The sequence below is a fragment of the Oxyura jamaicensis genome, chromosome 9 (genome assembly GCF_011077185.1).
Source record: "Oxyura jamaicensis isolate SHBP4307 breed ruddy duck chromosome 9, BPBGC_Ojam_1.0, whole genome shotgun sequence".
NCBI classification, from domain to species: Eukaryota; Metazoa; Chordata; class Aves; order Anseriformes; family Anatidae; genus Oxyura; species Oxyura jamaicensis.
Genome location: NC_048901.1, coordinates 18,885,240 through 18,904,687, shown reverse-complemented (window position 1 = coordinate 18,904,687; position 19,448 = coordinate 18,885,240). Strand labels below are relative to the sequence as shown.

At 47.7% G+C, this 19,448-nt stretch overlaps 1 long non-coding RNA gene across 2 annotated transcripts in view; it reads right to left on the bottom strand.

Annotated features, from left to right (window-relative positions):
• Positions 1 to 366: 366 nt before the first annotated feature.
• LOC118171399 overlaps positions 367 to 19,448 on the bottom strand; it is a 186,491-nt gene continuing 167,409 nt past the window's right edge. Inside the window, exons 3-7 of one of the 2 annotated variants that reach the window (XR_004753187.1) lie at positions 9,318 to 9,492; positions 8,741 to 8,903; positions 4,898 to 4,981; positions 4,152 to 4,595; positions 367 to 3,130 (exon numbers count right to left, since the gene is read on the bottom strand). This is a non-coding gene — a long non-coding RNA (uncharacterized LOC118171399). Of the gene's footprint in view, positions 3,131 to 3,677; positions 4,596 to 4,897; positions 4,982 to 8,740; positions 8,904 to 9,302; positions 9,493 to 19,448 lie in introns of those variants that run through there. The other variant, XR_004753186.1, reaches the window with a different exon arrangement.

Genomic DNA, 19,448 nt, shown 5'->3' with positions numbered 1-19,448 from the left:
AAATGACCTGATTTGAAGTAAAGCAGGTTAGTATGCTTTATTTGCCTTTTCCAATGGTTCGGATAATGAACAAATTGTCATCTTTACATATCCTCTGCCAGACTCGGAGCTGAGTGCTGCATGCAAGCCTGAATGACAGTAAACAACGCGCTGCCTGGTGCTTTGCATGCCACGCAGAGGTGAATTCATGAGAACAAATTAGACCTTTGATTGATCCTTTAAACAAAAAGAAAGGAAAACAGTAACAGTAATTTATACGAGCTCTAGCTGCATTGCATTTTTTATAGTGATCAATATTCCGGGCATTGTAAACAGCAGCTTTACATAATAAATAGCTGCATTATGCAATGCTAGTTAAATTTAGAAATGGTTATTTTATTACCTTCAGCAGACATAAAAGAGAGAGGGATAGAGCCGGAGCTCAGGGCTGCTGGTGTCTGAGGACGCGGGGACCAGCTGGGGCTGGCAGAGGCGAGCGCAGCCCCGGGGGCTGTGGGGGGCCTGGGGGCTCTCGCACCGCCCGCGGGGTGGCCCCCGCGCCGAAATGCGGCACGCTCAGCAGCCAAGCATCTCCGCACAATAAAGGGGAAGATTTATGATGAAGGAACGAAATGTGCTACTTTTGTTCTCCCTGGTGTCCCTATAAAGCTTTTGTTTGACAGGCTGGTTGGGCTCTGGTTCGCTACAGGCTCTGCTGTGCTGCTACCGGCTGCTCTGAGACCGGTTGTGTGCGGGCTGGAGATCAATTATCTTCCTGCTAGGGATAAACAGGGTTTTCCTCTTCCCTCTCTAGTAGCGTTTGCTATTATCCTGGAGAAGAGGAGCCCTTTCTTTTCCTTCCCAGCCACACACACAGATGGGTTACTGAAGGGTGGGGATGGAAGAATTCAGATTTGTTGCATTCATCTTAATAGCCTGCTCCTCCTGCAGCCTGCTGCTGCTAACTTAGCGTTCAGCGCGCTGCCCATTTACAATAGGCTGGAAGGACGAGCTCTTTTGTTATAAATAATTACGAGACATCTCAATCCAATAAACGCATTGAAATGAGAGCCTCTGAAAATGTGAGTTTGGAAAAATACAGCTGGAGAAGGAAAGTCGCATTGTGAAATCTTCAGCTGAGCATCACACTGTTGGTTGGCTGTTTCATAACACAGGGAGCTCCGATGTGGGAAACGACGGGCCTCTAATTAGGACATCAGGGCTGCGATGTTGCTCTGCTCACAGCGGTTGGCACCCATTTACCTGGAGGCTGAGGCGCTCTCAGGAAGGCTGTAGCCAACCCGCTGGTGGAATTTGAGGGTAGGAGTTTGTACGGCACTGCGGCTGTAGGGCTCCGAGTTAAAGGTTAATCCAAAGCAGCATCAAACTGAAGTAAAATGCAGATCTAGGTCATAGTTTTACAAGGACAACCGGTGGGTTTTTAATGGACTGAACCAAAATCCTGACTCAGAAAAGCATCCAGCTTTTCAAGAATATCTGTTGGGATCGATATCGGGAATGTCTCTAACATTTACACGGATTTGCTTTTTCTCAACTACAGTTCACACTTAGTATAAACAAGAATCCTGCCCAGCATCTGTTGTGCCCATGAATTTTCAAACTATCGAGCAGCACATAGTGGCTCCAGAAAAATCATTAAAGATTATTTAGCTGAGCTGCTCTGAGAGGTGAAGAGTTAAAGCTAAATCCTATTTAAAAGTAAACTTTGGAAAAGCAGTGAATTTTCTCAAAGGCTGACTGCTCTTGATTTACAAGGAGTCCTGATCCCAGTCCTGATTTCAATTAAAGAGAAATCCTCAGGCATTTCTGCAGTTTGGCGTCGTTCTTTATTCCACATTGTTATATATTGAGCAATAAACAAAACAAACAAAGACTGTATTCTGCAATGAACTACATACGTCCTGTGCAATCTTGGCAAAATCAATAGGTCAGAGTCTGGCCTTGGATTGTCTCAGATCCGCTGTCAATAATCCCTCCTGCTGCAGTGGAATTTACATCTGTGTAAGTAAAAGTGGAATACGGAGACACAAGCCTATCTGTATGTTCACCTAAATAAGAGAGAGGGAACAAAACACTGTAGACTCCACTCCTCTGTACAGAAGAAGAAATAAATAAATAGGTAGCTGGCACTGCAAACTAATCTAACTGCCAGGCCTCCAAAAACCATGACAGTATGTCTCAAAGAAAGCACATTAATCCAAGCTGTGGGATCTTTGCTTTCTGCTCGTTGTGCCTCTAGGTCCTGGTTCCCCGCCTGGGTCTGCAGCTCCTGGGGCTGTGTGGTGGAGGCTGAGCTTGCAGGGCAGCAAGCACCACATCTTTAAGCAGTTCTGCTTTGGGAGGGAAAGGAGGAAGGGACTGGGGTAAAAGCAGCTCAGCCACGGCTCTGATTTCCCCACGGGAACTTGGTGACATGGCAAGGGGACGGGTGGGCTCAGTGTCCCCACCACCACCCTGTCCTTTTGCCCAAGGATGGCATCTGAGCCTGAAGCCCCTGCTTAGCACTTTCCCGGAGTGATGAAATATTCAGATGGCAGACATTTTAATGCCTCCCTCTATTTCTGTTATAGCCGAGTCTTGTTTTTAAATAGATCATATTCTCATCCCCATTCAAGGCAGCATAAATCAGGAGGTAATCCAGGCAAAGTCACCTGGCTCTGCTGAAGCCCATAGAAAAGCATTTGTAGGAGATCGCAATCACAGAAAATGCTCGTGGCACTGGGTGAGTGAAACCATGCTCCAGAGCCATAAATATCATAACCTGCCTTTGACGTGGGCCCTTCAGATCTCCCACCCTTTGTTGCAGCCTGGCCGGAGCTTGCCCAGCGAGCGCACGAGGCTCCGCGCGCCCTTTCATCCTCCCCACACGCTTCTTCCTAAGTCTTCATTTGTATGCACACGCTTTGTAATCACTCATCCCGGCCATAAAACCTACAGGATTTTAAATTGAACTGAAGTCCCAAATGCTTTAAAAGAATTTATGTTGCATAATTGTACTGGTTTGCCTGAAAACAAACAATGATGTATGGCTAAAATACTCTCTCGGGGAGATGACTCAGATCTTTCCTTGTGGCTCAGACCTTGCTTGGCTGCTGATGGTGCAACTTGTAATCTCTCCTCTAGATGCACGCTGAGGGAAGACAAACAAAAGAGTAATGTGCAGAGCAGAGGGCATAGATGAGAAAACACAAGTTATTTGGAGCTTTTGGAGACACTCGATGCTTTCATTCTTCCTGAATCAAGGCAACTTTGGAGATTAGGGAGAAGAAAACCAGACCCCATCGGCATTATGCAGCAACCTACCCTAGCAGATGTGTGCCCGGTGAAATCCCTTGTGCCTGGGCATCCGTCACCATGGGCACCTGGGCTGCTCCATCTGTGCCATGGTTGTGCAATGTTTGTGCCATGTCACCAGCTGGAGTGGGGTTTGCTGACACTGTTGTCACTTTAAACATCTCCTCATACTTCGCTTTCTGTAATCACGGTTTTACACCACACCTAACAAAACACTTTAGCCACTGTATAAAAGGTTTAACCTGTTGTTAAAAAGAGAGCCACCTCCTCCCCTTCCTCCAGTTTGACACTGGCAGAGAGAGAGCCCTCATGAGCCCCAAGATTGTCTTCTTTTCAACCAAGGTTCAAAAAGATCCATGAAAGCTTTACTCTGTGGATGAGACATTCAACTAGTGCTTAAAATGTCCTACAGTCATGACGACTGGCCATCAGGAATGGGAGCCTGAAAGAGGTGTGGGAAGGATCGGAGCCACCTCACTGAATGCAGTTCTAAAGATCTACGTTTGCTTGGCTCATACGTACAGCCCCGGTTTGCAGAGGTGGCTTTGCAGATTTGGGGATTTTGTCGTTTTTCTGCAGTTTGCAGATTTGGGGATTTCCATTCTGAGCATGCACTAAAACCGCAGCTGCTGCTGTGTGTGAGCAGGCGTTTGCAGGATGGTGGCCCCAGGTTGATCTGGCTGTTTCGTTCAGGCATTACCAGCAGGGCAGAGGACATCTAAGGGGCTGTTGCTCCCCGCCAGCCCTGGAAATGCAATGCGTGCTGTGGTGTAACCCAATACACTCAGAGCTGTGCACCCCACAAGCTCCCTCCACCCTTCCTTTTTCTAAAACAAAAATAACAGCTCTGAAGTTACCATTATGGGGTGTCCTCAAGTAGCAAGTCTGCCTTCCATTCCAATCAAAGCAAAGCCGAGCAGTCTGAGGCCATCAGTTTGCAAAGAAAGAGCATTAGAAATAATAAAAATAGGAAAAAAAAGTTAATTTCATAGCAAAGAATAAAATCAGAAACTTTTCTTTTTTTCTGAAGGCAGTGCCAAGCATCATCAGGGAACATATCAATTCGTAACAGCTGTGGATAGCTATTTCTGTCCCAGACTTCAGCAGATTAATTGGGGGAGCATGGTAAAAGTTAACAGATCTGTGTCCAGCAAGGTTAATTCTGAGGTTAACAGAACATGACGCAAAGCAAATCAGCCAGTGTTTTTCTCCCTCGCTCTGAGCAGCGTAATTGCATTGCTGCTACCGGAAGGGCAGTCAGCTCTTCTCAATCTGTGGTCTGCCTCTGTGGAAGGGGCAACCTGTGAAAAACAGGTTTTCTTTACAAACATACCCTCCTGCCTTTCTCATTCAATGCCTACGTAACCACTGTTTTGAAGGGGTGGTTGCTAATATCACAACTGCCTCTGGTCCTGTTTTGTGACTGTCATTCCTTTCTGTAAGTTTGGTGACTAATTTTTGTGCAGTTCAAATTTTTTTTTAAGATGTCAAAACCCAAAAGGGCTCTTAATTTTTTTTCAAGCAGCCGTTCTGCAAAAACACTTATGTTTTTTTGCTTCCACCTTGCCTCATCTCCTGTTCCAAAATGATTTGCGTGGCTCACCCGCTCTGTAGCACTGCCACCAATGGCCGAGGGATGCCGCAGTGCTTTTTGCAGAGGACTTCCAGTCTCAACGCAGCCGGCAGCCTAAAAAGGGACAGAAAAAAGATGCGCAATGCAGAGACTTACAAATGGCCCTGTGGGAATGTGGTGGCAGAGAAGAATCTCCTGATTCCTGGTGCAGTGGACTGTCCTGTCCCGGGGGGCTGTAGCCAGTTTGTGCTGGCTAATTTTGACGTGCATCATGAGAAATTGTTTCATTTCTTGACTGTACAAGTGTAGCGCACAGAGACATATTGGCAGTGGTGATTTAGAAGTCAAATTAAAAACATTCTGGCTCAGCTTTAGACAGATCGATCTAGAATAGGGCTAATGATATACTTTCATAATGCGCTTTGAGAAACTCTGGTTAAGATACCTGAGCAAGTGCTAAGTGGTATTAATAGAGCTGATGGGATAAGTTCAAAACTCTTCCCCAATGAAATACATGCTTCCATCAAACTGCTTTCAAAATTGTATATGTTCCCCTAATGGGTAAGCAGGTTTAAAAAAAAAAATAAATAGAAAACAAAACACTGTGAAATATATACATATATTTCACTCTGGAACGTCTTTTTGGTTTGTTTCTTATATTTTATAATAATAAAAAATAAAAGTCTCAAAATATATATATATATATATGTGCTTTGACCTTCTTCCCTTTGGCTTTGAGGAGAATTTTGGGAATTTTATTCTGACTAGAGATGAAGCCAGATGTGAGGGCCTCAGGCTCTGCAGTGCAAGGTACGTGTGCTATGGGGGCTCCCTCGGGGACCTGCACCCCTGCTCCAGCGCGGAAGAGAGAAGATGCTCCCAGCCTCGTATTCGCAAGTCTGACTCAAACTGCCTTGCGGTTGCTACAAGGAATGTGAAGACTAGTTCGTGAACTTAAAATAATGTTGTTCACTTCTCTCCAGCTATTTATAAACTGCCTGGAGGATTCATGTTGCAGCTTGCTCCAGCATGATCTTGCTTTCCTAAGTGTCCCAGGAAGGGATGGAAAATTCTCCCCCAAGCCTGCATGCTGCTGCCTTTCTGCCATCTCGGATGGCAAAATTGGAGTGCAACAAGACTGTACACCCACACGCTTGGGTGCTTTGCCACATCCTGTGGTTGCAAGACAGCCCAGGGTTTCAGCGCTGAGCTCTCATCTGCATGCAGGGAAGAGGAAGGAGGGAACACCCCTGGTTCTCCTGCCCTCGTGCAACACAAAGGCAGGGAGCGAGAAAGAGCCTTCCTAGAGTCCCTCTCTCACAGAAATGCAGCCTCAGTTCTCCAGCTGTCCCTTGTTAATCATCGTCTTCGTCAGGAGGGAAATGAGGATCTGAGCCATGACTCAGAGCCACATCCCCATGTCTGGCCTCCTCCGAGGGAGGCAGATGATGCGCTGCCCCTTCCTCAGGGCTGCCGAGTCCAGAGGCACAAACATAGCAGGGTTTTAGGGATGCTGGCCTTAACGCAGACCTTCAGAAATAGTTTCCTCAGATGTTACCTTCAGCGGTTGCTGTGTGTATTCCTGCCAGTGAGCTGTTGTTAGAATATTTGTGGAAAATAAACTGGAGAGCCATGAGCAGAGCCAAGCAGATTAATTTAAGACAAGCAAATATTTGTGGGAAAGTTTGTGTTTGTTTGCACTATCCACTCAACTCTATCACACAGCATTTTCCATGAGTACATAACTTTGCTGAGGCACCTTTTGATCAGCAAGATAAATCAATTACCGTGTATTCATTTCTGTTTTTTGGCTATGAGTAACTACCAGAAATGTTGGTATTTCCTCCAAGAAGAATTGGTTTTGGCTCCAAGCTTCACTTGAAGAGTTAACATTTCTCAAGCCATGACCTCAAAACCACAAATAGAAAGAAAAATAACGTAAGAGAGATGAGCACAAAGTTCTGGAAGCTCTAAAGGGTAAAAAGCAAATTTCAGTACGTTTTGTAACCATCCTCTTAGCTAAGGGAAAAGGACATTTTCATAAAACTGTGCCCTCGAGCCCACAGAGATGTGCTGGGTGAATCACAGGCACATGGCTCCCTGTGGGGTGATGGCTGGGGCTGCGGTCCTCCAGCTCCGAGGAGGACTGCACCCACCCGAGCCATCTGAGCATGAAAACTGACATTGGCTGCCAGTGAAGCTTGCTGGACTGGTCGCTGGACCAGTTCTCCTTCCCACATGCGATCCAATAGGCCTTGAAGCTCATTGATTTTTTTTTTTTTTTCAGTGAAAGTCACCTGAAGAAAAGAGAAATTTCCACCATGATCCCAGTGACCCAGCATCAACAGGGTCACAAAGACTGCACAGAAGTCAGTCTTTGATGCAGCGAAGCATGCTACCTTCCTTGCCTTTTCTCTTCCACGCCTGCAATGCCTGGCTGTCATCTCCTCCTCACATCAAGCCTGTCCAGGCTCTTACCTCTCCTGTCCTGACCGTCGTTTCCCCACTCACTGGGCTGTGCTTCAGGCCGCCTCCGCTTGTTGTCTCACACAAAGCCCTGTGGTGAAAGACCATCATTCGGCTGTGCCTAAACAAAAGGGTGGCAGAAACCAAAATGAGATCAGTGATTACTCATGAGGAAAACACCACAGCAACACTTCTGCTGCTGTTTTTCCGAGTCAGAAAAGAAAACGGGAAAAATAAAGCAGCCACGAAAACCAGGCCTGACCCACCAGCTTCGGTAAAGTTACCCCAACATGGGAATCCCTAAGCTGGCCTGGAGGGCTTGAGTTATTGATTTAATTATCCCAGGAGAAGAGCTCAGCAATACAGAGCAAGATGCTGCCTCTGGGTGTGGCTCTGCGGTTGAAGACAGGAGGATTATTCCAGATTTCTGCTTCAGGAAATTCAGAACCGCAGAGCGGCCTAGGCTGGCAGTGGCCTCTGGACGTCATCGGGTCCAACCCTGCTGAGGCCCCTGGGAGGCCTGCAAACCAGCTCTCGTGACACATGCTGTCTAGACATTTCTATCCCTCTCAAATGAAGGTGGCCAGAGTTAAATAAAGCAGGCGGCAGGTGAGGGATGCCCTCTCTGCAGCACCGAAGGAGATGAGGGAGGAATGGAGGGCACCATTGTGCTTTATGCCTGGTGTCCCTGTGACCCAGCAGTCACGGTGCTGCTTGCTGCACATCTTGGGTGCTTGACAACTCATCCGTAGAGCAGTCACTGTATTTGGTGGGGATATTTTGAGGTAAATACCTGTTTTCATAGCTGAAAGGATTTCACCATGGATCAGCATGGTATGACTGGAAATGGGACATGAAGCACCACTATCAGCCTGGAAGGAGCTGAGCATCTCAGGGAGCTGCGTCAAATCCCGTTTCAAGATAACACCTCAGCTAATGAGGAGCGACACTGTGAATGATCTCTGCAGATGTCCCTGAATCACAAGGAGCTCTGAGCAACACAACAAATTTGCAAGTACAGCTTTAAAAATTTTCTTAAGAAGAATATATATATATATAAAAAAAAGCTGGCCTGGCGGCGTGAAATCCTGTCCCCTTGCCCGAAAGCATATGGTGTGTTACATGAGCAATGCAGCGCGCTCCGCTCGGGGCTGCTGGGGCTTGCGGTATCCGGTTGCAATCAGGTGAAAGCGAGGGGAGACACAAAAATAGCTCGGCAGCCCACAGTCCCACCCACGGGAAAGCACAAGGCACCCAGCGGAGGTTGCACGCCAAAGCTCGCTGCATCAGCAGCTCCTGGAGCGGCGCTGGCTGCAGCTGCAGGCTGTGAGCTCCCCGAGACAGGGACTGAGGGATGGCAGCTGGTGCACAACCCCTCCTGCAGCAGGGGTTTTGCTGCTGGTTTACCCGACTCCAGGCATGTTTGTTCTGGTGGTGCAGGAGCTGGGTGCTGGTGCCACCACGCAGTATCTCTCAAGTGAGAGCAGAGCACGGGGGGGGTTTCACCTTGTGCGTCGTCGCTGGTGCTTTGGGTGTCATCACCATCAGGTTGGACCCTCATGGGACATTCCTGAGAATAGAAATACAGTGCTGAGACTGACAGAACATTGAAGCTTCTCCATCCTGCAGATAAAACCTCAAAGGCTCAGATCAATGTGCAATACACAGCGAGCTGCCGCTCCTGTAGCCCAGACTTCAAAGGTGACACTTCATGGATCTCAGCCCGTTGTCCAGAGATGGGTTAATGGGCAAGCCCCACAGTTAGGACAGCGATGGTGCAACACCTGTCTGACACCTGGGGACAAATTCAGTGCCCTGGGAGGATGCGCTGGGACCTGTCTTTGGGATGGAGCCCCATACCCAGCCTCGGGAGCTGTGGTGCCCTCTCTCCTGGGGTCCTTCCCACCCCATGGAGCTGCAGTCCCACTGCTGCCTCCTCCTCTCTTGCCCAGAGGATGGTTTGGGTTACCCCTTGTGTAAGCACCGTGGATATTTTTGACTGTCCTTTTTCAATTCCAGCTGAAGTAGGTGCCACAGGCAGCTCTCTTAGTAGATTGCTTTTGTGATTTATGCAGGTCCAGAAGAGTCCAAGGATCATTTATCTTCAAACCAGGAGAGAGATGAAAGTCGTGGTAGTAAAATTTCCTGCGGAGCTAGATCTGAGCATCAAAGAGGGGAAAATGTCATTGTTTTACTGAGACAAGACAACGTGAGAAAGGTTTTAATGCTGGAGGATTCTTTTTTTTTTTTTTTTTTTTTTTTTTTAATAAAAAATCTCCCTTAAAAAAAAAAAAAAAAAAAAGATTTTGGAAACGAAAGTTGGGCAAACAAGCATGGGTGGGCACCATTGGGATGCAACCAGGGGATGCAACCAGCCAGGTGCTCCTGGGGAGGGAGGCACCACCAGGCAGAGACCTGCCGTGGCTGCCCGGTGTCCCCAAGGGACAGGGCAGGGGTGCCCCATGTCTGCTGGTGGCCCAGCGTGGCTGGGTCAGGGTCCCCAACAGCCCACCACCCCGGGGCTCACCAGCCAAGCCGAAACCTGGGGAAATTCGATCACGTCAGCCGGGTGGCTGGGAAGGAGCTGAAGGAAGGAGAGGGCTGGGAAAGGGTCCGTTTCCATTTGCAGCAGATGCTATCTGGAGGAGGAAAATACTTTTATTTCCCCTGTGGACTGCCAGTTGATTTTGTTGCGGCAGGCACTAATGGAAAATAATAAAACCCGTTTTAGTCAGGCTGTATCCCGAACACTTACAGGTCAAGCCAGTACTCAAAACAGATGGTTATGGAACATAGCACATTAGTTTGTCACCAGCATCTACGGTGGCCAGGGGATTTTTACCATTTGAAATTGAATTTTATAGGTCAAGGCCTTAAGTGGGTCTTGAAAAACAGTGCATCTCCGTAAAGTTAGCGTGGCCGGGAAGGCAATTACTGGGTGTAAAGACACGCAACCTCTATGTTTGTTAGCACTGCAGAAAAGCAACAGGGACCCGTGGTGGGATCCATAACACAGCTAAAAACCCCAGAATATGGTCATTAATTGTTATGGACTCAAATATTTCAGTATGGTCCTCCTGCTGCTAAATCAAATCCTCTCTGTTTATAATTCAAAACGCACTGATGGCTGTAAAAGAAGCTTGGTTGTAGGAGCCCAAGTTTCTTAGAAATGAATCAGAAGTGGATCATTTGTTTAGGAGAGGTTAACTTGTGTCAACATCCAGATAACCTCAAGCATCTTCCATGTGGTTTTGTACTTACAGAGTAAATAAAGCAGGGGCAAGAGGTGGTGCAGGAGGCATCACCGCCCCCAAACCCACATACACTGGTGCCTCTCCTTCCTTCTCCATCCCTTGCAAACAGCCCAGTAACCACCATGCTCCCACCCCACCAACCAAGGAGGGTTGTACAAGGGTGCCCAACATCCAAATTGCCCAAATTAGAGACAGAGGCCACCAAAATGACTTTGAGCGCAGTGAAGTTTGAGGGTGGTTCACATGCCACACGTCCACATGGTCCTCCCCATCCCCGGCAGCCCCCCAAGACCAGGGACCCCCGCAGCCCCACACCATACCCCAAAACCAGCCATACTCCAGCATTATTGGCTTTACCATGGCACCAAGCACATGTGCCACAAGGCTCTGGTGTAGGGCTCCCATGGGGGGGGTGGGTGGGTGGGACATGTCCCCCCCTTCCCCCCAGCAAACAGAGGGACCCTCATGGCTTCAGCACATGCAGGGCGCTGCCTTTCCTGCCTCTGCCAAGCAGCTTCCTGCTGACTCACGGATGGTATTGATCACAAGTGTAATTAATAATAACAAAACACTCAGCCCAAGCTGCAAACCTGCCCTCTCCACACCATGCTCTGCCTGCCTCAGCTATTCAGCTCAAACACATCCCTGTCCCCATCTGTGGGGGAGGCATTTACCATGACACCCTGGCAGCAGGGTACAGAAGCTCCCCACAGGCGCTGTACACCAGAATTAGTGCTTATCATTCCTCGGTCCTCATCTGAGCTGTGCTGGGCTTCCCTGTCCTCCCCAGCTGGATTTTCTCCTGTGCCTCCCTCAGCAGCATCTTCCAGGAGGAAGGGGCTGGCCCTGCTGCCCTGCCTTCCTTGTACAGTGGAGCCCTGACTAATTATTTGCTAATTTTTTGCTAATTATCACCGAGCACAGGCCAGACTGATCAGCACCTCCTGCACCCCATGGCCCTGGGGATAGCCAGTGTTAGGAAGATGAGCCCCATGCTTAGCAGAGTAAATGTGCCAATCCGCTACACCTGAGCCCTTATGGTGCTTTTCTTCCCTGCATTTATCCTTTTTTCACCCAAAGCCAAATGCAGGTTTTGGGAGGGGTGTGTTGTGCTGCTAGTACACATAGCCACTTTGTTTCCCAGTAATATTGGAAGAAGTCTGGGATCACTATCATTTCTGCAGGTTTTTCCTGCAATTCAGCTTGGGTAAACCCCCCCTCTCAGGGAGGAATTAATAGCACGCTGTGTTTGTGCTAAATATTGATCAGCGTTTTTGTCTTTATATGGAAAGCTGCACAGGCTGCTGGACAAAAATCTGTGAAAAACAAACACTAAATATGCTGATGGTTAGATAATGAGAAAGATCCCCAGTTCCTCACGCTGATCCCAAAATTGCCTCAATTGTGCTCTGCGCAGCACTCGGGCAGGCAGCGTCCCTGCATAGGGGTCGGCGGCAGCAGCCCCTTCGTGCAGCTGGGAGCAGACCTGGTGGAGGAAGGGGGGCAGGGGACGGAGCTGGAAACAGCACTTGGGTCTCCAATTCTGCCATGGTGCAATGCTACCTGAAATCCCAATGCTTTTCTTTTCCCCGGTGCTTTTATTTTCCAGCCTCGCTGGGTGCCGAGCCCCTGCTCCCCTTCCCAGCACAGGTATTTTGCCCCGCTCCCATTCCCCCATCATTAACTTCTTCTCTTTAGGACTCTGCTATTGCTGACTCCCTACAGATCTGTGCCACGTAATGAGAGAGCTCTTCTATGTCTCAGAGATTTCCAAATTAAACGTAAAATGTTTGTTGCAGAGATGCCCGGCCATACATTATGCATCACCATTCCAACACAATAACCTAATACTGGTAGAAATTATCCATGTAGAGCTGCAATCAGCTTCAGCTACTGCTCTTCCCATGCTTCACAACCTGGGCATTGGGCTGTGGAAAAGGGTTTTGGCTTGATTTCTCCTGGCCGGGAGCCGCCCGCACTCCTGGCATGGATTGCAGGGTAAATCTTGTGTTTGCTGGGACCGCTGTGACTGACACCGACAGCTTTTAAATCACCTCAGCTGCCCACGTACAGCCACAGGCCACATCTGGCCCTGGGGGTCGGGTCTCTTCTCGGCTGGTGTAAATCAGCTGGGATGGAGGTGTGGTGGCAGGCCTCAGCGCCGGGTTGGATTTTATTTAAGTGTCTGTGTGGTAATTCCAGCTTGGAGGGACACCTGAGGGCTGCGGCCCTCTGCTGCTGGAGCTGTCAGGCCTTTCGTGGTGAAAGCTCTGAGTACAAAGTTCCTTGTGGGTGGCACATGGATGCTCCCTTTACAATCCGCTTTCCCTAATGGGAGGATGCCAGCAAGGCCCAGGACCAGGCCCAGTGCTCCTCAGCACCAATTCCAATTATTAATACACTCCTAAGCCTTTTCCACTGACTTTGACACTGCAGACAGCCCGTGGGCTGGTCCAAGCTGGCCCCAGCTCCCTGAAATTGCCACCACTTTGCTGTGGGGATAGTCTGGTCTTGCCTGAAGGGGCTCCCCGCCATGACGGCCAGGAGATGGAGGTCTTCTCCACTGTCCCTGCTGCCTTAAGAGGGGCTCATTTTTCTCCTTACAGGTGCGCACCCGGAGCAGGATCAGGCCCGTGGGGTGTGCGGGGGTGCTCACCCGCCCCATGTGCTGAGCTGAGCCTTGGCCCAGCGCTGCTGTTGGACGTGGTGTGAGCATGGGTGTGTGTGCATCCTCCAGCGCCGTCATACCCAGACCATAAGGTCATTTCTAGTCGGGTTTTATCTGGATGAATTACACTCTGAGTAGAACAATCTCAGCAAAACACTGCACGTCATAAAAACAACCTCTTATTGAAATTAATTCTGCTTTGCCTTTCATCGCTTTTTGCACAGTCCAGGACACACCAGACTGGTGGCAACACTCCATGGCCTGGGCCAAGGGAGGAGGACGCAAAACACCAGCTCCTTCCTCTGCATCTGTTGGCCTCACCTCACCACATGAGGCCGGATCCGCTCCCTCCTGCCTCCACTCCAGAAGCTTTCCCATGGGTGCTCGGCCATCACCAGCTTCCTCACATGCCGAGGTGGTTCAGCATCTCTTCCCCCGGGGGAGAGTGTGCATACTGTTCCTTCCTGGCAACACTCGGAGACGCACACAGTACCAAAGTGCCTTCACGAACCGAAGGAAAAATCCAGTGGGTTTGGGGTGGGTGCATTTTTTTTAAATTTTATTTAGCCTTCCTTCTGAGGAGCTCACTCTGCAGCACTTCAGATAAACATCCACTTAAAACACAGCCTATGGTTGCAAATTATCTTTGTGGCTTTCATCACTGTCCTGATCAGAGCCCCGAGGGCAGGGCATCAGCTGGTGCCACAGGACGTGTGCCACTGCTGGGCCCTGTGGCAACCAAGGCTCCTTGCAAACGTGTCTCTTCATGTAACTTAGTAGCTAGATGGCACTGAAGGTATTTTGTGGCATCTACTTTCTCAGGTATGGCAAGGGGATGACTAATTTGCCTGTGAGTGGTAAATAATTGCAGAAATTAGTATTATTCCTTCTTATTGCCATTGGACCAAGTTCTGAGCGCCACTATCGCTGTCTCACGTAGGAAATGAGGCTGCAGTAACATCAGGATCACCTCCTGGCTCCGCTCCTGGGGAGTGGAAATAGGAAGCTGGATTGCTTGGGAATCTTATTCCCCGTTTGTTTCAATTACGCTTCTTTTTCAGTGGGAGACAACCGGGTGTTTTGGTGTCTCTGGTTTGAGGCACATGAAACACACTGGGGTCAATTTTATGCCGTTTTGGAGACTTTCAGAGCTACATTGGTGGATCCAGCTGCCTGACAGGAGATGCTCCTGACCTACTTGACTCTTCCGAGGAGTAGCAGGAAGAAGGAAGAGGGTTACATTGCTACACAGAGGGAGCAGTGCATCCGATTGACCTAATTTTCGTCGTTCTTGAGCTCTTTTAGCTCCATGGGATTCAGCAAAGGAGTGCTGGCTTACACCAGCAGAAGCTGACCCAATTTCTGTGGTGGCATCACCACCACTCACTGCCCTGTCTCCCCAAGGTGCAGGTTTCTGCAGGAGCACAGGGCAGTGGCAGCACCCCAGGGAAGGTTCAGGGATGGCGTGCTGGTGGCCCTGCTGTAACCACACTGAAAACATGGGAAGTGAACAATGCTCAGCTGCTGCTCATTATTTGGGGCCATTTCCTATTATTTTCAGAACACAGCATCCCAAGATAATGCAGGATGGGGTTTCCCATGCCTGGTGCTGATGCTGGCAGTGGGGAGCATCCCCACAGCCCCTGGGATGTGGCACGGAGCCAGTCCCAGCTGTGGGGCAGCTCCACCCACAGCTCCTGGTCTCGCCTCTGCTTTGTGAAAACTGCCCGGTTCGGTTGATTCAGGTTGTGTTCAGTGAGTGGATTTGAATGAAAACATCCATGAGAAATATTGGAAAGAAAGAAACATTTTTCATTTCTGAGTGTTAAAAATGAATTTCATTTTTTTCCCCCAGTTTGAAACAATCAAAGGCAATTACAATAAAGCCGAGAGGAAAACAAAATCCTTGAAAGAAGATATTTCAAGTGACTGGAAAAAATAAACGAGGAGCACTAAGAGCCATTAGTTTCTCACTACTTTGCATTGGCTCCACAAAATGTGGGGCAGAGTTGGGTGCCTGTCCAGCAGGTGCCCAGTCTAGCCATACAGTGTTGCTCTGTGTCTGTGCAGGTACCATGAGTGCCTGGGGACAGCTGTCTGTCTGTCTGCAGGAAAATAAGCCCTGGTTTTAGGTGGTGGAGCCTGGGAGAAGTCCACTCCCCGCGGCTCCAATCCCAGCCTGCAGCCGCGCTGATGTGCATATCGTGGGGATGCAAAGTGCAGAATTACTGCCTGCTCTACCTGCTGCTGTCAAAATTCAGGTAAATGGTAAAATTCAGGGAAAACATGACAGCAGTGAGACCTCACGCCAGTCACCCACGTGATAAAACGAAGATTGAACAACTACCTTGAACTGGTGTCTGTGCAGACTCCACCATTTGGAACACAGATAAATGGAGGGGATTTGTACACTGCACCCAAATAAAACAAACAACCCCTCTGGAGGTATCTGGGATGGAGCCACACAGGTTTATTACTCCTGGAAACACCCTCATCAGCCCTGGCACCTGCTAATGCCTTAAGATACCTGTTTGGGGTTCCTGGAGCTGCTATGCATCCTTGTGGGGTCGGATGAATTTTATGGCTAGAATCAGACACCTCCATTACTCATTTCTGTTCTTTCTACCCAAAATGTCAGAGGAGTTTGGATGCTTAAGGCAACCTGCAAAAATCGGGGCCCAATCTGGCAGCTCTCCTGACAGATGCCTCATTACTGGCTGGCCGCTAACGAGGGCGAGGAGGTGCCAGCCAGGCAGGGCTGGGAATGGAAGGAGCGTGGCTGTGATGAACCCCTCAGTTTAAAGCGATGTTCTGGGTGCTGCCTGCTGCTTGGGCTCTGATAGCCTCTGCAGCTGTGAGAGAAACACTGGGAGGAAAATCAAAAAGAACTCTTTCCCCCTTTCTGATAATCAGATGTCTGGTCTGTCCCATTTATTTTTAATACTGATGTGACACGGCTTAATGTTCTGTCAATTAAATTAAACTGTCGGGGAACTGGAGCTGAATCCCCAGGTGCAAAGTGGTTGCCGATCACTGCAGCTTTGCTGGCAGCTGCCCCGCAGTGACGGACATGGGCTTGGGCAGGATGGGGGAGCCTTACCCCGAGGAAAACCAGCATACGGCCCTTTTCCATCCAAGCAGTGCCATCCTCTTGCGTGGGGAAAGCTCAGCCACCACCACGGTGTGGGCGCTGCGGCCATCTCCTGGCTCTTGTGTCACGTACTGTGGCATGGAGGGCTTGAAGTAGGAAATTGCTGAAATTGAAAATGTGTTGTATTGTTTGAACAGATCCGGAGTGATTCCCTTCTCCCAACATATGATTTCTCATGGACTTTTTCAGGAGTTCCTCAGGAAATCAAGGAACAGAAAATTTAATTATTATGGAGAAAAATAAGATTTGGTTCCTAACCAGGCTGAACTTTAATATCACTCAGAAGAAGCAGCACCTGGCTCCCCAGTGTTCAGAGGAGGGGCATTTTGGGAACCTTGAAGGAGGCCGTGGATGGGGGAGGCAGAGCACCTGGTTCCCGCAGGGTATCTCCAAGCCCCTCCGTGCACCAACCTGAGCCTGCCCAGGTCCCAGCACACCAGGGTGCACGGATGTGTTGGGCATGAGCAGCGAGGACCATATCTGTGTCTCGACTGATTCAGAAAAAGCTAGTCTGCAGGGAGGCCAGATAAGCCTATTTCATAAGCACTAAATCAACACGCATGAAGTTCTGGCAGGATTGCCTCCATGGGAAGACATAAAACCATTGCGCAAGTAATTTTACTAATAGAATTAAAAAAAAAAAAACACAAACACTTTGCACAAAAAAAAAAAATGACGGAGATCTACAAATAAATAACCTCTCAACATAAACACAGCAAGAAAAATTCATTAAGTGTCTGTTAAAAGTATTGGATTTGACTTAGCAGATCTTTTTCAGATGTTCCTCTCAAGCAAACCTAAACATCAAATAATAATTGTGTAAAGGCAAGTACCGTAATAACTCTGAAAATGCATTATGCATCTCTTCCTTTGATAAAGGTCTCTGTGCTTTTATGAAATGTTCATTATCAGCACTTCCCCCTGTATCTGAAGAAGAGAAAGCAGCGCTTTAGTGGTAGAGAACAGAGCCGACGGGGCATTATTTTTGATAGGCTGATGTTATAAAGCTATCCTTCATGTTCACGGGAAAATTATTTCTGTTATTTATATGAAATTAAAACCAACTTGGAAAAGATTTCCTGTTTTTAAAACAGGCTCAGCTAATGTTCTGTTTTCTTGTAATTTATATTAATAATGATTGCTCTAGTATTTTAATGTATTTCAACAGTTTCAGCAGCTTTATGAGGTAAGATTGCTATTATTTGCTTCAGTGACTGTTTTATGGAATAACTGCAGCTTTCAGTGGAGGTAGATCAAATGCTGAAATGAAGGAAAATAAAACACGGCACAGGTTCTCACTGCTCATGTAAGAGGCAAAAAAAATAAAACACAAAGAGGACAAAAAGGACAGGCTATATGTTAAAAACATCGGCACTACACGCTGCTCCATTTGGACTGACTGGACTGGTGCCTTTTGATGTCATTTTTAATGGGTTCGGACAAAACATGGAGGAGGCCAATTTGAGGAGCGATACAATATTGATGTCCAGGAGATAGGCCCCATCCTCTATCCTACTTCCCTACCCCATGATTTTGAGGACAGTTTGGGGTTTTTAGCCCTCATACCACTGAACACAAACACGCCTCCTGGCCAGGGCTGGTAGCAGCCTCCGCTCTGACCCGCTCGGGTGCTGGAGCTCCAGGAATGCTCAGGGATCCCATCCAAAGTCCCATGAAGTCAAGGGGCTCCTCTTAGCTTCAAAGCCAGGAAATACATTCTTAAAAGCTGAAACCAGTTTTATAAACACTTAGGCCTAAATCTGGAAACCTCAAAAAAAAAATTATATATTTTTTTCTCTTCCCTTTTTTTTTTTTTTTTTTTTTTTTTCTTTTTCTTACATTAATTGGAAACATGTGCCCAGCTCCCTCTGCATTTTGGGAGCATCTGCCCTAAGATGAGCAGGCAGAGCCGGCAGCTCTGTGAGCACTCGTCGGGCTGGAAAGTCCCCAGATCCCCACAAACATGCAGAAGCGAAGCCCACGAGCCAGCAGGGCGCGGAGCGAGGGTTTCAGGCAAGGCGGGCCCCCACTTTACAACTTAAAAATGACAATTGCAAGGGCTTTCAGATACCAAAGGATTTGGCAATGGGATTATCGTAGCAATTAATGACACACAGAGAAACTATCAGAGGAATGTGAGCTCATCTTTCCCTGCTTGAAGGTTTTCTGTGGGCAAAATATGATAGCTTTATTTATTTTCTGTAATAGAAGAATGCCATTTTCTTTATTGCAATAAAAAAGGCCTGCAATGATTTTTCAGATTATTTCAGATATGTGAGATGAACCATGATGGGTCCAATACAATCACATAACATTTTTCCTTCCTGAACTGTGCAGTAGACAAGCACTGGAATGCCACAAGTAAACCTTTATGAACTTCCAAATACTATGGAGATTTTATACTTAAAATATTATATTGGAAAATAAACTAGGCAATTTTCCTTCCCAAAAGATGACCCTCATTAAGCCAACCTCAGCGCCTGTGGAAATTATTCAAAATATCAGTTCTGAAGAAAAATTAAATGCTTCATTTGCACCTACCAGAAATATCCATCTTAGTGCACCAAAATGAAGAAGTAAAAATGGAAATCAAACACACAAAGAGTTCAGACTTGCCTGAGATGAATTCATTGAAAAAACAAGCCATGTACTTACTCAACACAGTTGCAATCATTTCCTGTGTTATCCTTGCAAAATTAAGAAATACTCAGAGCTAACCCTTTTGAGGGATTGCTACAAACACCACAAAGGAAATTTAGCAGTAACTTGGAAGTTTTTTGTTTTATGATGTTATTCCTTAGACACTTAAAGAAAAAGAATTGTTTTTCTTTTGCAGAAGCACTCAGACAACGAGGGGATGCAAACAATTTTATATTCAGATGACTGTTGTTTTTTCCCTTCACACAGCTGTAAGATTTGTGCCTTTGGCACCTATTATTCTTGATAACCATATATTTCTGGCACTGCTTTTCAGCAGCGAGCTTACAGTCTTTGAAATTAGTCATTGCAGAAAAATCTATGTAGTGACGGAGATGAGAAAAT